We start from the raw sequence: 17,508 nt of genomic DNA, 5'->3' as shown, positions 1-17,508 counted from the left end.
TGGTATGTGGATTAATAAAAAATGTGCGATACAGCAAAGCATCTTAACCGCTAATGCTTGAATCTGAACTGTGTACCCAAGAATATGACTCTTTCCTGGGTGATATAGAAGTCAATACCAATACAGCTATTTGAGAAGTTGCACTCCACAACTGGAAAAGAGCTTTCCGAGCTCAAAGTGCAAGGTATTCTAAGCCAGGTTGCAGTAGCACAGCAGACATTAACTTCTTTGCTTGAGAAACGTATCCCAGTGCTGGGTACTGTAGCATCAGGTGGGGTCACCTTCACTGCCTGCTACTACCTTCTGACATCTGCCCTCAATGACCTGAGTGAAGACGCAGAGAGAGTGATGCTTAAAGCAGTCTGAACATCTGTCACTCAGTAGACTGAGAGCATAAGAAGCGTAGAAATAAGAATTCATAGAATGGGCGTTCCCATTCAAGTCAATGATGGCATAATGGGGTGGTCATGGCAGCCATTGAGAGTGTACCCAAATATTTTTTTAACTAACCCAAAATAATCAGGCTGTTTGTATATGGCTGCCATGAAGGTGAACTGTGTTTGCGTGTGATCAGGGGTGTATTCATTCTGCCGATTCTGTTGAAAAACGTTTCTTAAACGGAAGGAAACGGAACAAAACGGGGATAAATATACCTGAATTTGTCCAATAGAAACTATTTTTTTATAACTGTTGGACTACTGATTACACCCTAGATCAGCTAGATGCAGGCAAGAGTGTGCAGGGCGTTATTGAATGTGTCACTGTCTGTCACCTTGATTACTCACGACCTGTGTGCACCTACGTTTTAAACTTTCATTCATAGGCTAAGTTGTAGCAACCTCATGATGGGTATAGGGAAAATTTGAGTATCATGTAGTAGCTTACACCTATCGATGTTACATTGAGCTGGGTGAATGGAATATGAATGACAGTCAACCAATATACTGTAATAGTGTAATGAATACTCGGACAGAGTGGTAAGATCCAATCGCAGAATAGCGATGCTTTATTAGAGTACAGACAAGGGAATAGCTTAATCGTGGTCGGGCGGGCTGTGGTCAAAACCGGGCCAGGCATAGACAGGCAGAGGTACCAAGGGAGCGGGCGTAGTCGTAGTCGAGGGCACAGGCACAGGGTCAGAGTACGGTAATCACTGGGATAGACAAGCAGAGGAATAAGCAATACGGGGAGTCAAACAACAAGGCACAGGTCGGATACACGGGTAATCAAAAACAACAATCTCTCTCTCTCTCTCTCTCTCTCTCTCTCTCTCTCTCTCTCTCTCTCTCTCTCTCTCTCTCTCTCTCTCTCTCTCTCTCTCTCTCTCTCTCGGAACAAAACGCTTAGCAAGTCACAATGGAACAATACCTCGCACCGACTGAACTTCTGAGCACACCTTATATCCTACCCTAATTACGGACAGGTGTGCTCAGAACTCAGGTGAACCAGATCGAGTCTGATGACTCCCCCTCTCTGTAGATCGGGGAAGTGTCAGACTCTGTCTAGACCCAGCCAACCCCCGATCCCTTACAAATAGCAATAAGGCCATGCTCATAAAAATTATTAGCGCCCTCATCTTAAACGGCACCGACCTCCACTGATGTACAGTATGTATGCTATGCATGATTGTAAGTAATTTTGGATAAAAGTGTCTAGTAAATGGAATATACTGAGTGTACAAACATTAAGGACACCTTCCTAATATTGAGTTGCACCTGCACCTTTTGCCTTAAGAACAGCCTCAATTCGTCAGGGCATGGACTCTAGAAGGTGTCGAAAGCATTCCACAGGGATGCTGGCCAATGTTGACTCCAATGTTTCCAAAGGTTGTGTCAAGTTGGCTGGAGGTCAATTGGGTGGTGGACCATTCTTAATAAAATACTTCTTAAACAACTTGTTCTTTGTTCTTGTTATTATTGGTTTATATTACCTTGTGTTAAATCCCTCATATATAAAAAAAATGCTGTTTGCAACACTTGATAGGCAAAATAACTGTTATAAGACCAAGAATTAAACGTTACATCATAGTACAGTGTCAACTATCACGTTTCAGGAGAAGACACATGCAGACATTGTCGAAGTAACAAAAGTTTATTACAAAAACAGGGGGCAGGCAAACGACAGGTCAAGGGCAGGTCAGTAATCCAGATCAGAGTCCCAAAGGTACAGAACGGCAGGCAGTCTCAGGGTCAGGGCAGACAGAGGTCAATAATCCAGCGTGGTGTGAGAAGGTACAGAACGGCAGGTAGGCTCAGGGCAGGCAGAATTGTCAAAACCTGGAAAACAGGAACTTGAGAACGACAGGCGCAAGGGGAAAACCGCTGGTAGGTTTGATGAAACGCTCTGGATAAGAGCGTCTGCTAAATGACGTAAATGTAAATGTAAATGAAACAAACCAAACTGGCAACAGACAAACAGAGAACACAGGTATAAATACACTGGGGAAAATAGGGAAGATGGGCGACACCTTATATTTTATTTATTTATTTCACCTTTATTTAACCAGGTAAACCAGTTGAGAACAAGTTCTCATTTAACTATCTCAAGATAAAGCAAAGCAGTGCGATAAAAACAACAACACAGAGTTACATATGGGGTAAAACAAAACAAAGTCAAAAATACAACAGAAATACATATAATATACAGTGTGTGCAAATTTAGCAAGTTATGGAGGTAAGGCAATAAAATAGGCTATAGTGCAAAATAATTACAATTAGTATTAACACTGGAATGATAGATGTGCAAGAGATGATGTGCAAATAGAGATACTGGGGTACAAATGAGCAAAATAAATAACAATATAGGGATGAGGTAGTTGGGCGGGCTAATTTCAGATGGGCTGTGTACAGGTGCAGTGATTGGTAAGGTGCTCTGACAACTGATGCTTAAAGTTAGTGAGGGAGATAAGTGTCTCCAGCTTCAGAGATTTTTGCAATTTGTTCCAGTCATTGGCAGCAGAGAACTGGAAGGAATTGCGGCCAAAGGAGGTGTTGGCTTTGGGGATGACCAGTGAGATATACCCGCTGGAGCACAGACTACGGGTGGGTGTTGCTATGGTGACCAATGAGCTAAGATAAGGCGGGGATTTGCCTAGCAGTGATTTATAGATGGCCTGGAGCCAGTGGGTTTGGCGACGAATATGTAGTGAGGACCAGCCAACAAGAGCGTACAGGTCACAGTGGTGGGTATTATATGGGGCTTTGGAGACAAAACGGATGGCACTGTGATAGACTACATCCAATTTGCTGAGTAGAGTGTTGGAGGCTATTTTGTAAATGACATCGCCGAAGTCAAGGATCGGTAGGATAGTCAGTTTTACGAGGGCATGTTTGGCAGCATGAGTGAAGGAGGCTTTGTTGCGAAATAGGAAACCGATTCTAGATTTAACTTTGGATTGGAGATTCTTAATGTGAGTCTGGAAGGAGAGTTTACAGTCTAACCAGACACCTAGGTATTTGTAGTTGTCCACATACTCTAGGTCAGACCCGTCGAGAGTAGTGATTCTAGTCGGGTGGGCGGGTGCCAGCAGCGTTCGATTGAAGAGCATGCATTTAGTTTTACTAGTGTTTAAGAGCAGTTGGAGGCTACTGAAGGAGTGTTGTATGGCATTGAAGCTCGTTTGGAGGTTTGTTAACACAGTGTCCAATGAAGGGCCAGATGTATACAAAATGGTGTCGTCTGCGTAGAGGTGGATCTGAGAGTCACCAGCAGCAAGAGCGACATCATTGATATACACGGAGAAAAGAGTCGGCCCAAGAATTGAACCCTGTGGCACCCCCATAGAGACTGCCATAGGTCCAGACAACAGGCCCTCCGATTTGACACATTGAACTCTATCTGAGAAGTAGTTGGTGAACCAGGTGAGGCAGTCATTTGAGAAACCAAGGCTATTTAGTCTGCCAATAAGAATGCGGTGGTTGACAGAGTCGAAAGCCTTGGCCAGGTCGATGAAGACGGCTGCACAGTACTGTCTATTATCGATCGCGGTTATAATATCGTTTAGGACCTTGAGCGTGGCTGAGGTGCACCCATGACCAGCTCGGAAACCGGATTGCATAGCGGAGAAGGTACGGTGGGATTCGAAATGGTGGGTGATCTGTTTGTTAACTTGGCTTTCAAAAACTTTCGAAAGGCAGGGCAGGATGGATATAGGTTTGTAACAGTTTGGATCTAGAGTGTCACCCCCTTTGAAGAGGGGGATGACCGCGGCAGCTTTCCAATCTCTGGGGATCTCAGAGATGCCATGTAGGGTTGTGCTGTGACTTCTGTCAGCACTGGTTCCACTTTAGGTGTGTGCAGTGGGATCAAGTGGTAGCGGTGGAGCTGGATTATTATTGTGATTTTTGTGACAATATAGGGATGGAGGTCGAGATTTAATTGTTTGTTTTGTTTGTGATCATATTAAATTATTTATTTGTACAAAAAAAAAAATGTCTAAAATAAAATATATATATATTTATTGAACCACTCTTGTGTATTTCTTCCTTAACTTTCCATGTGCATCTCTGCAACTCAAACTCCAACAGTGTTTTCATTGTTTATGTCAATGCACATAACTGAAATTAAAGTTTTATGTGACGTAAATTATTAATACTCATATTTTAGAATTCAACTGTTATCTACTTTCTCAAAACATAAGATGAATCTGTAAAACAAATGATGAGACATTATTTGGTTACAACACTGAATATGTTGGTGAAGAAACCTCCACAGGAGGGCGCACCGGGCTACACAATGAAAAGTTGACAGGCAAGTCTTTTTTACCGGAAGGCTAGTCAACTATCTAGTAAAGACTTCGGATACGAGGTTGGTGTCTCTTTTTTGAACAAAATTAAACGGATATATCTTGTAATTGAACAGAATAGTAAGGTGGCCAATAACTGGGGGCCGTATGCCGATAATACGGGACGTATTTTTTTGCTAAACCGCTTATCAAAAAGCTGATAGTAGTAGTATTTCCACTGAAATGTCAAAAATGTTTACGACACCAATAATCACATAACATTGATGGCTTGATCACAAGATAATACTGTTGAAGGTAATGTATTTTTAAACGCTGTTGAATATGCCGATAATACGGGGATCCAAGCTATTTGTGACCAATAACATAACATTTGATTTGATTTGATTGACAGTTTTAGTGGAGGGGGAGTTTGAGGATAAGGACACTATATCCTGCACTGCCAGGAATGAGAATGGGGAGGCCTTTCTCACCATATAATTAGGAATTAGAATACTAGAATTTAATTAAAATATGAATTATTAGAATAATTTAATAGGATCGTTATGTTTCTCACCCTTTCAATGACGTAGGTAGGAGATCACACCATGCCCACAATTCATTACACTAAATCAATTTATACATTCTATACCGTTCAAAACATATGAAATATTTGCTCAAAATAAACGTTTTGTGAAACAAACTATTTTTTAAAAATTCAGATTCGATAATGTATACAGAGCTATAATCAAAACCTAATACAAATTAATCATTGTCTGTATTTTGATTTGTATTCCTGTTACTGGTATGTTCTTATAGAGCGGGTCAATAAACCTAAAGCTACAGTATATTGACAAAAGCAGTATTGTGAAATAGCTCAAACCCTGTGGAAATAAACAGACATTGAAAATCTCAATAAATGAAAGAGCAACCCCAAGTGGAGAAACACTGAAAGTCCCACACTCGTATTCAGATCCTCAGATTACCCTAAAGACACAATTGCAACAGACAGCTGGGGAAGTGTGAAGCAAGCTATTGTTAAATACTGGATATTTTATTGTGCATATTTAACGTTTAGTAAAAACATTGCTGAATTACCCAAGCCATAGATATTAAACAAAAGCCTTGTAAAAGCCATTAATAATAATAATAATAATAATATGCCATTTAGCAGACGCTTTTATCCAAAGCGACTTACAGTCATGCGTGCATACATTTTTTTTTGGTGTATGGGTGGTCCCGAGGATCGAACCCACTACCTTGGCGTTACAAGCGCCGTGCTCTACCAGCTGAGCCACAGCCCAAATAAAAATGTACCATATTCATTAGCCACAAGAACCATAAAGCTAACAGATATAAGCAGTCACCTGTTCTGCTACATTGGGTTAAAATGTTAATATTTTACTGGAACCTTTAAAAGACTGAGGACCATGCCCACTGAACCAGTTGACTTCCACATTCTTCTTGTTGTGTTCACACGTTAGCATAGACTGCATCGTCTCCACCATCACACTGGTATGGGTCGCCATCCTCTTCAGCCTACAGGAAACCAGATCAGATCTTAAATCCTTTGTATTTAGAGCAAAGTTCTTCTCAGATATCTACTGTAAATGTCTGCAGTAGGCCTACAGTACATACCTCCATGTTGCCATATAGGTGATTGTTGGTGTAGTAGTTTGTGTGGATTTCACTGCTGGAGTCTTTCTGCTCATTCCTGTGGATAGAGTTAGGGCCACTATGTGATGCATTCTCTTCATATGACACAACAAGAGTGAATGTAGGCTAATGGTCTTTAGCAACTCAGAAAGGGTTCTAGGTTATGATCACAGACATAGCCACGGGAGTTAGGGGTGCTGATGGGTGCTGCAGCACCTCCTGATAAATCAGAATAAATAAACAAATTAAATAATAATAATATGTACTGAACAAAACTATAAACACAACATGTAAAGTGTTGGTCCCATGTTTTATGAGCTGAAATAAAATATCCCAGAAATTCCATATGCACAAAAAGCTTATTTCTCTCAAAAGTTGTGCACAAATTTGTTTACATCCTTGTTAGTGAGCATTTCTCCTTTGCCAAGATAATCCATCCACCTGACAGGTGTGGCATATCAAGAAGCTGATTAAACAGCATGATCATTACACAGGTGTACATTGTACTGGGGACAAAAGGCCACTCTGAAATGTACAATTTTGTCACACAACACAATGCCACAGATGTCTCAAGTTTTGGGGGAGCGTGCAATTGTCATGCTGACTGCAGAAATGTCCACAGAGCTGTTGCCAGATGATTTAATGTTCAGTTCTCTACCACAGGCTGCCTCCAACGTCGTTTTAGAGAATTTCACAGTATGTCCAACCGGCCTCACAATTGCAGACCACATGTAACCAAGCCAGCCCAGGACCTCCACATCCGGCTTCTTCAACTGTGGGATCGTCTGAGACCAGCCACCCAGACAGCTGATGAAACTGAGTATTTATGTCCAATGTTCCCTCTAAGCTGCGCGTGAGTAGCCACGAGCCTGCCGCTCAGCTCCCCCGGGACTGCTGCACAGAAATATCAGCCCACAGAGAGAGAAGCATGAGATTGAACTTCACTGAACTCTCTAGAGCTGGTCGATCTCCAAGGCATTCCTAGTTGACCGCCAAACATTTCTGTAAAAAACCCAATGATAAAGCCTTGTGTTCCTACTTCTTTTTATTCGTCTCGGACTGTTGGTGGTAGGTGCACCCGAATCAGCTGCCCTGCACACCGGGTAGGCGAACTGTTGCCATTTTGAACCATTTCATGTGTCTGAAGGCACAAACTCTGCCTTCCTGGTGGGCCCAGAGAGCAAATTAGGTGCACTATAGGTCTACCGCTGGCCAATCGGATGGCTCAGATAACGGTGTCTGCAGTAAAGTAGCAGACATATAAGAAAGCTACAGATACTGTGAGATTTCAAAACGTTTAAAACCATGACTAGAGAGACTAGTGTTGTGTATTGAGATTATGACTGTTTTGGAGGAACAAGGAATGTTGTTTATGTTAGTATCAAGAGGGAATGTTTTAGGTGTAATACCGCATATCACAGACAGGAGGTGTGTTGTAGACAGGGGAGACTGGTGATTGGCCAGAAGAGGGGGCATCATTGTTTATAAATAGGGGGGAAAACGAAGAAGAAAGTCAGAGCAAGCAGCCATTCTGAGGCGTCACTCTCCGGGTGTCATGTCACCTGTCACTCCTGCTGAAGCTTCTGATCTGAATAAACCTTATGATCAACGTTCAGTATGAGCAGACTCCTTTTGTTCATCAGCAATAATTGCCACCACTCACTCGATACGACAAATGGCGAGCTTGCCAGGAGGGGTCTGCAATCCTCCTCTGCTGCATTTGGAGTCGCCAAGCTAACTCAGGCTGACTTCGGTCTGGAGTCATGACCCGACCAAACACAGCTAAGTGGTTAGTTTTGTTACTGCTTGTGTACACTGGAGGAATGTACCATTATGACCGTGCCTCTGGTGGCGTTATCGCTGTTGACTAGGAGTCTGAAAAAATTCTAAATTTGGTTGATGGGTAAACGGTAAATAATTTTAGAGCAATCGATGGTAGAGATATTAACGGCAGATATTGGCAGAATGAAGTCAGGAATACGTATGCATTTTAGGGCATTGTCAATCTGGAAAGACCTCGAAACGGGGCGACTCGTAATAATAATTATTATTATTATTGGGTGGGCTACAAATCCGGGGTGAAGTGTTAGACTTTGGTCAGGTTGGTTCTGGGAACCATGAATTGAACGATTGTATTTATGTTATACTCCTCCTCTGGCCGACGGGAAATTGGCTGGGGGTAACCTCTCGATATGATATTCATAATTCAAGGCAGCATAAAGTTAGGCGGAGATATGGATATATGGATAATGATTTGGGGACAATGCGAGGTTACTTAGGGCGTGGTAGGCCGCAGTTAGCTAAAGGCTAAGGCTAAATGCTAATGGTGTTGCGTGCTACATGCTAATGTATCCTTAGAGGTCCCGTTGCGATGGACTAAGCCTCTTAAAATATGTATGTGTGTGTAGAATTTAAAGTTTTACGCAAATGTGAGCTCTGTTATGTGTAATTGTGTGATTATAAGGTATAAAATAGTGACGCTGTAGCGTAATGCTATCGTTCTATTGTATGGCAAGCATGGGATTAAAGGGGATGTGCGCATGTGCATGATTTTACGGGGCTGAAACTACGACATGCGGTTGTGTTCAGCCTACAAAACAAAATGGTTGGTTAAGGTCATAGGTCCCATTTGGTAGCTGCAGGAGCAGACAGAGAAACACACGGACAAAGAAGATAGATTTTAGCACGAGCATTCTAGTTTAAACGGCGGTTGGGTTAAAGATGAAACTTGTTTTGTGACCTATTGAATTTATAACTTAGATATATGGTAACGGATTATAATAAAGTGAATTAAATTAAAGACGGATTAAAATAAAAAAAAATTTTTGAGCGATCTATTTAGTTCTGAGTTTAGTCTTAGAGTGAATAATGTAGAACGAATGAATATTGAATGGTTGGAAATACTCAGTGATGGCATTAACTATTAAAAGCTGTTTCTGTGTCTTTGTCCCTTGTCATGAGAGACAGGAGAGAGGGGGAGCGAGGAGATACAGGAAGTGATCACGTGACGCGGCAGAGGATCAAGTCATAAAAAAGGTTACTGTTACAAAATATGTGGTATGACAATTTCACATAGGCTTGGCAAATACTGATTTGAATAAAATTGCATTTTGGAGGCTCTGTATCACTGGGGTTTGATGGGAGTTGTGTTGGGAATCAAAGACGGACATTATTCTGTAAAATTTAAGATAATTAGATGCTGATAGAGCAAGGGGTTATGGGAATTGGAGTAATGGTAGGGTTAGAGGCTTTGTTTTTGGGGATTGCTTTGAAGTTGACTAACTTACTTTCCTGATGGATTGTGGTAATATAGTCAACACTAATTGATAAATTGGTGATATAGGAATAAAGATTGGTTTTAATTATTCACGATTTTTAATTGATTTATTTAAAAAATAATTAGAGTGGGGGAAGCCATGGGCTATACAGTCTAAAATAAGATAGTTCACAATAAAGGAATATAAAAGGGTTGATATAGGGGAAAATTGACTAATTAGGATAGTTCTTTAACTAAAGTAGTGTTAAGAGAAACTAATGGCAGAATAGATAGAGAACAAGCAGAAACGACGATAAAGGTGAATCCAAAACTCCAAGATCCAGAAGAAAATGAGATGTCTGGAAGAAAAGAGGGAGGTTAAGGAGGATGGAACTTGAAGGAGATGAGGATGATGAAGATGAGTGATTGAGAAGAGGTGACTCTGTGATCAGAAGGAAGTTGGCAAGAGAGAAACGAAGAAGGATACACGAGATTTGATCTCTGATGAAAGCAAAGATGAAGATAGCGATGAAGATTTGGAGATTAAAGGTGCTTTATGTTCAAGAGGAGTTTGTCCTACAAGGACTGGCACAGAAGAAAAGTAAGAAGATGATGGAAGATGATATTTCGAGGACAGAACTTAGAACTAAGGTTGAAGAATACTGATATGTCAACGACGAGAAGGAAGAGGACCAAGAAAACCTGCTGAGAAAATAATCCCAAGAGAAGGAGAAGGAGAAAAGAAGTTTTGGTTATGAAGAATCAGAATGAACCAAATCAACAATCACTGTTACAGCTTCAACTGAACAATATCAAATGCAATTGTACCAGCCAAAGGGGGGTACCAGATGTTCCATATCCACAGCAACAAGTCAGGAGGAAACAAGAGAACATTTTTAAGGAAGATACAGGGGCAATTCAAGATCACCTGTTCTTCAGGTGAACCCTAAATATTCTAAATTGCCTAGAATATCCGGAAGGGGGGTATCAGCTGAGAGCATCGATTAGAGAAGAAGAGAAAATAGCCAACAATTGAAGTAAAAACAACCGACCATTAGAAGTGATAGTGAATAGGGGAAAACTTATCTGGGTTCAGCCTAAAGAGGTTAAACATCTCACTAATTGATAACGAATTAGGATAGGGATTTGAGGTAGTAAAACAGTTAATTACTCTTAAGGTACTAATATTAGAAGATACTGTTATGGCAGTGTTGGGAAGAGATGCATTGTTTAAATTGAATTGTACAATAAAATGTACACTAGACGACTGTCTATTAGACAATCTGTCTGAAAAGTTAAAAGGGGTGACTGTTTATTCTGGGTGACATTCTTACACTAAGAGATTTCAGGCTAGGCTAAAAGGTGTTTAGACGTTTGCCAAGTCTGTGTGTAATGAGTCAGAAGCAGGTGGGGAACTTTCCCAATCACATATTCTAAAAATTTGGTGGTAAGGGATTTTGTGGAAAATCAGGGGGAAAAGGTGTAAATGTTATGAGAGAAAAGATTAGATTAAAATAAGTTAGGAGAACTAGGGTTGAAGGAACTCTGAGACAGTAAGCTAAGTTTCAAAGTTAGTAGTAAGACAGAGAGAGAGAAGTGGTGAATGACATTTTTAGAAGTTTAGTGGGAAGATATGGTAGGAGGTTAGATCTGTTAGGGGCAGATGCATTGAGAAAGTATGTGTTGCTGAATGATAAGAAAAGATTGAGGGTGATTGAGTATCTATAGTTACAGTTCCCAGCAGGGAGATCAAGGTAATTATAGGGGTATTTTGTAGTTTGAAAGTCAGGGATTTAGAGAAAGGACTGAGATTTGGGGGAAAAGTGACACTAGTGGTGATAGATGGAAGTACAAGCAAAGACAACTTTTATATTGGGGAAAACTAGGAGTAACTAAGGACATTAACACTTCAGTTTATTAGAACAACAGGGAGAAGCAATTCTTTCAACATTGATAGTTATTAAAGCCATAAATATATCGCATTTGGTTATAAGGGAACCAATACAGCACCAATTTTAGGGGAAAAAATACTTATTAGGGGTTAGGATGGGGACGTTCCTCCCATATGGAGAGATAATTATGGAGAATAAGTATTGTTATCAGGACCAGGAGTAGAAGCTGTTGCACCTAGTCAAAGGAGGGATAGGTTGTACAACGATATGAAGTGGAAGAGGTTAGGAGTGACTGTTCACTTATGTTGCGTAATGTTACAGAGAAAGGTCAGGGAGAATATATGTATACTTATCTAGTGCAAGCATTAGAAGTTGTTCCGGTTAGGAATTATTGGTTAAAGGGCTATGTAATTCATAGAGTAACGCTTATAATGGAAGAGTTAAGGTCTGTTGAAGCTTCCGCAGTCATCGAGGGAGTTCAGGAAGAGTAGATTACAGTCACTCCAACAGTAGATAATACACAGAGGATAATGGGAACCTTTGCACTAGAAGTAATTAGGGTTGATACAGCAACTAAGTCAACTACTTTAATGGTAACTTTGGAAGGGATTAGTGATACGATGGCAATAGCAAAAGAGGGAGTATGACATCGACAACAACTTTTCTGAAATTAAATGGGGAATTTTAGACTCATGGGTTATGTTACGGATGGAGAGTGCTGTCAATGATAGTACGAATGGGGTTAAAATAGGAGAACAGATAGTAGTAGAGAGAATATAGATTCATCATGGAGGACAGGATGAGATCTTTGATTTTGATGACAGACAGGGAGAGGTATCTGATCAGTACCGCTCGTTCTTCTGTTGTGGAAATTAGAGATAGATTAAATCATTCTGTAAGATCAGTGAGGAATCTTGAGGGTTGATGTCTGTTGAGGATGCCAACACCAAACATGTTAGACGGTCGCGCGGCCTCTATCAGGTTTGGGTCAGTCTTATGCTTTGTCATGACTGTGGTGTCATCAACAGTCATTGACAGATAAAATAATGTCGTTGTCAGAACAGTGGTTTAAGCCTAGGTTTAAGTGTTCTTGGTTAAATTAATTACCCTATGGGAATTGTTAAATGGGAAAGGAAAATCAGGTAACAACGGAATCCTGAAGTATTCAGGTGAAACATTGAGGGCTAAAGGTTGTTTTTGTTCTAATGAAACATGTGAGGTAGGGGGTGTGTTTATGGGAAGATCAGATTGGGATGTTATATGATAACTTTGGATAAGCATGAACATAAGGTTAGAGATCAATCAATCAATTTTATTTTATATAGCCCTTCATACATCAGCTGATATCTCGAAGTGCTGTACAGAAACCCAGCCTAAAACCCCAAACAGCTAGTAATGCAGGTGTAGAAGCACGGTGGCTAGGAAAAACTCCCTAGAAAGGCCAAAACCTAGGAAGAAACCTCGAGAGGAACCAGGCTATGAGGGGTGGCCAGTCCTCTTCTGGCTGTGCCGGGTGGAGATTATAACAGAACCATGCCAAGATGTTCAAAAATGTTCATAAATGACAAGCATGGTCAAATAATAATCAGGAATAAATCTCAGATGACAAATATAATGTAATTTTTAATATACCCGTTAGTAGGAACAGCAGGACTTTGATGGTTAAAGGATTAGCTTTTGACTGACAATGTGACTATGGAGAATTTTAGAGATATTTGGTGGGTTTGTGATGATAAAATATATATTCTTACATTATGGATGAACAGGATTTGGTTACATGTCAACGTTGAAGCTTCCATATGAGGCTTTTACTATTAAAAGAGGAGTAGCACCGAACACAGATCAATTTGAAACTAGAGTTCAAAATAGGATGAAGGGTGACATGTCATAGTCTTCAAGCCTATCATTGAAGGATGAATTTAAGGGAGAAGGGGGGATTTTTATTCATGGTATGGTGTAACATTTGGGAAGATCATATTGATAAATATTAGTTATACTTTGAGTCCAGATAGTTCAGATATTATCACTAGGGTTATATATGCATTATAAGGGATGCGTTTGGGAGATCTGAGAGGATTTGGTTGCAAGATCAATTAGGCCAGTAGGGGCAGTGATGGGTCAGATTTTAGTTTCAGCTTTGATAACACTGTGTGATGTTTGTAATTTGTTACTGACCTTTGAGAAAGCTATGATATTGAGATAGGTTGGAGAGTGATTCCTGGAGACAACACTCAGATGCCGGTGGTGACTGTTCCTGATCTGGATAAAGATGGACAAGTGGAACTGATGGATAAATATCATTTTTGATTATTTGATGATTTTTCAATTTTTTTCTTTTCAATATTAGTGTGATTTTTAGTATGATTTATGAATCAAAGGGGGGAATGGATAATGTGATTCATGCATCATTTATAGATCATTTTTATATTCTTAGTTGATATTGATGGTCAATTTGAAAGTGTTTGTTTTGCAAAAGATACTGTTTGGTCGTTTCTTTTTCTTCCAGAAGCATTTGGGGGAACATGTGGAGATTGAAAGACTCAAACGAAGACAATATGAAGGGACAATATGACTGGAGGAGATGAAACAAGGAGGGTGTGGCTGATTCCATCATCAACAAGTCCATTGGAAGAGGAGACTACGGGGAGATGAAGTGTAGTGGACTACATTCCAGTGTCTGCAATGAAATATAGACATGTGTAATACATAATTTGTGTAATAGCCTTAGGGATTAATTTTTGTAGAATGATATTTGAGGTTATTGAATACATGTGAGGATCTTAGATGTTTTTGTTTATTTCGTGAATGTTTAGGGACAGAGAGTCTAGGCAGGGAGAGATTCACTGTAAGGTCCTATGGGTTGACCAGCCTTACAATGGATGTTATTGGATAGGATTTTGTTTGCAGGGGCTTACATGTGTATTTAATTGCATCATAGGTTCAAATGCATTTATATGATTTATGAGGTTATCTGGAGTACCGGAGGTGGTTGCCTGGGGCAGAGGGACCGTGAGAGAATTTTACTGTCTTGATTATGGATGGAAGGTTGCCGGACAGTTTTTCGCTCTTACACTCCATAAAGATTTATTCATAATTCATAGTAATGTATTCACACTTCATAAACAGTTGTTCATATTTAATAGAAAGGTATTTACACTCTAGAGGAGAATGTTTTGGTTTAAGGTTAAAGATACTCAATAAGATAAATTGTTACTAGTCATAATCCTATTCTGTTTGGTTTCGAGACGTTTAGTTCGTCTCGAAGGGGGGAATATGTTGTGTATTGAGATTATGACTGTTTTGGAGGAACAAGGAATGTTGTTTATGTTAGTATCAAGAGGGAATGTTTTAGGTGTAATACCGCATATCACAGACAGGAGGTGTGTTGTAGACAGGGGAGACTGGTGATTGGCCAGAAGAGGGGGCATCATTGTTTATAAATAGGGGGGAAAACGAAGAAGAAAGTCAGAGCAAGCAGCCATTCTGAGGCGTCGCTCTCCGGGTGTCATGTCACCTGTCACTCCTGCTGAAGCTTCTGATCTGAATAAACCTTATGATCAACGTTCAGTATGAGCAGACTCCTTTTGTTCATCAGCAATAATTGCCACCACTCACTCGATACGACACTAGCAAAGAGATTGATTTTATAAGTGAGTTCATGTTTAAGTTCTTACTCAGCACAGTCAACACTTTGTATTCAACACTTTTATAAGCCATAAAATGCACGTTCTTCCTACCCTTACAAAAAAAGATTGCAGTTTTGTAACTGCAGAAAAAAGTCAATTGTGGTATTTTGGACGCAGTAATTGCAGAATAACTACAGAGTATTGCAGTTGAACTGCAGTTATACTGCACTTTAACTGCAGTTACACTGCAAAATTACTGCACAAAAAAAACTGTGTCATATTGGATACAGTATTTGAGGCATACTGCAGTTATACTGCACTCTAACTGCAGTTATACTGTGCTCTGACTGCAATCTGTTTTCGTAAGGGTATTTCCACTCAGCACTACAACAAGCACTGCAGCAGTAATGAATGAGTAGGAAAGTGTATCTATAGGCTTGCGTTGTTGTTATTATTAGTGGCTTTGGACTTTCTTAATATCGAGGAATATTTCACTTTCTCTGTTCATAGGAGTAACAACATGAATTTGTACATGAGGCAGAAATAATGCGATGCGATTCGAGTTTCGCCATCAACTGGAAGACGGTGTCCCTTTATGGTCAGTGTCAGCGGAGGAAAGGGAGAGCGGTGGCGGACCTCAGTCTGCTGCTCTCTCCCTCTGCTGAGACTGGCCATCATATGCTGTCACCATCAGCCCAGTAAATAAAGAAATGGCCGAACAACAATGCATTGGCAGGGCAATTCAAGCAAAGGCAATATGCAGTGATAATATATCGGGCCTAGAGCTCACTGCACAAACCTCATTGCTGTAGTACTGTTTTTAATAATAATAACAAGAGCACAAAACGTATTCATCTTTGAAAAGTGAGTCAGGTAAAGAGCTTTTTAATTGTCTTAAAGGTGCAGTGTCATATTTTGAGACAGGCTTGAATAAGCTAAGTAGCCAATAGGCAGAGGGTAGCATAATTCTGTAATAATGGTATGGGAATAATAACGCATTTTATTTTGTAAAGTGGTTTCTTGCATCAAACAACAACAACATTGTTAGTCACCTCCTTGTCTGAAGGACAAGTGGATAAACAGGTTAATGCCAAGCCGTGCATTTGTTTTCTTTTCTTCAAAAGTATCATGGAATGTAGGCCTACATTGAACACCACACATTGGATGCTACTGTAGGCTGAATGATAGAACAGCTATTTCCATGTTAAAATGTTATGAGATGCATTCTCTCCACTGTTTTTGATGGTAAGCCACTTTGGTAGGCCTACATTATGATCAAATAGCCACAGTAGCCTACATGGCCACTGTTAAAACTAACTTAAAACTGGTACAGCCTCAGTGTTCACAGTAAACGCGCACTGGAAGTTGCACTGAATTTTCACAACGTTCAAGTATGCGCTCAGTAGACCTGAAATTTCCTCAGTGCCTAAAAAAAATAGAGGGAACATTGCTCCACACTATATCAAACCGTAGGTTTAGGTCTTGTGCTTCAATTGAGTGGAATTGTACAGCTCTACAGTGGATGGTTAGGACAAATCCACTTGAACGGTCCTCCAACTGGTAATTACTACTTAAATCAGCCATGACAAGAAGCCTTGTGACAAGAAGAATGGAAGCTTGTTGAGTGCAACAGGGAGGGGCAATTTAATGCAATATTCACACATAATTTTAAATTGTTAAAACATTTCTAGCCTGTCTATCTATGGGTAACAGGGTTGACGTGTTATGCTAGACCCGCTCAGTTTTTCACCACAAAACACCAGAAAATGGCAAAAAGAGTAAAACCAGCTCAACTGCTTTTACACTATAATTTAAAAAGGAATAGTTTCACCATATTAAAATGAGAGTTCACGTAACAGGGTTGACCTTAAAATGAGGGACAGACAAATGAATCACTATTCACATAAAATAAATAATAATCTTCTGAAATAACTTTGTCAAAGCAACGAAATCACTAGGGCTTTACAATGATGGTGAAAACTTTGAGTATTTGGGGGGTTAGTGGGTTAAAATCTTTCTAGAAGTCACAGAGGGTGCATGGAGGGACATTATGGCACTTTAGCAAGTCTCTATTCATATTTAAATCTGATTTATTGAATTCTCCATGTGGTCTATATTAAAGGGCACTTCATTTCATATAATAGGGTTTTCAAATGCAATATTGGTGCATAATTTCTACTTTACATATCAAAGGGATGCAAAAACAATTCATTTCTGCCCATTGGACGTTGGTTGCAACGCTCTCATCAAGTTTGTTTGTGTCACGGTTTCGGCCGAGGCTGCCTCTCTTCCTTGCTCGGGCAGGCTTCGGCGTTCGTCGTCTCCGGAATACTAGCTGCCACCGTTGCATGTTTCTAT

This window comes from Coregonus clupeaformis, unplaced genomic scaffold (genome assembly GCF_020615455.1).
Source record: "Coregonus clupeaformis isolate EN_2021a unplaced genomic scaffold, ASM2061545v1 scaf0033, whole genome shotgun sequence".
Lineage (NCBI taxonomy): Eukaryota > Metazoa > Chordata > Actinopteri > Salmoniformes > Salmonidae > Coregonus > Coregonus clupeaformis.
This window is presented reverse-complemented; position numbering follows the sequence as displayed.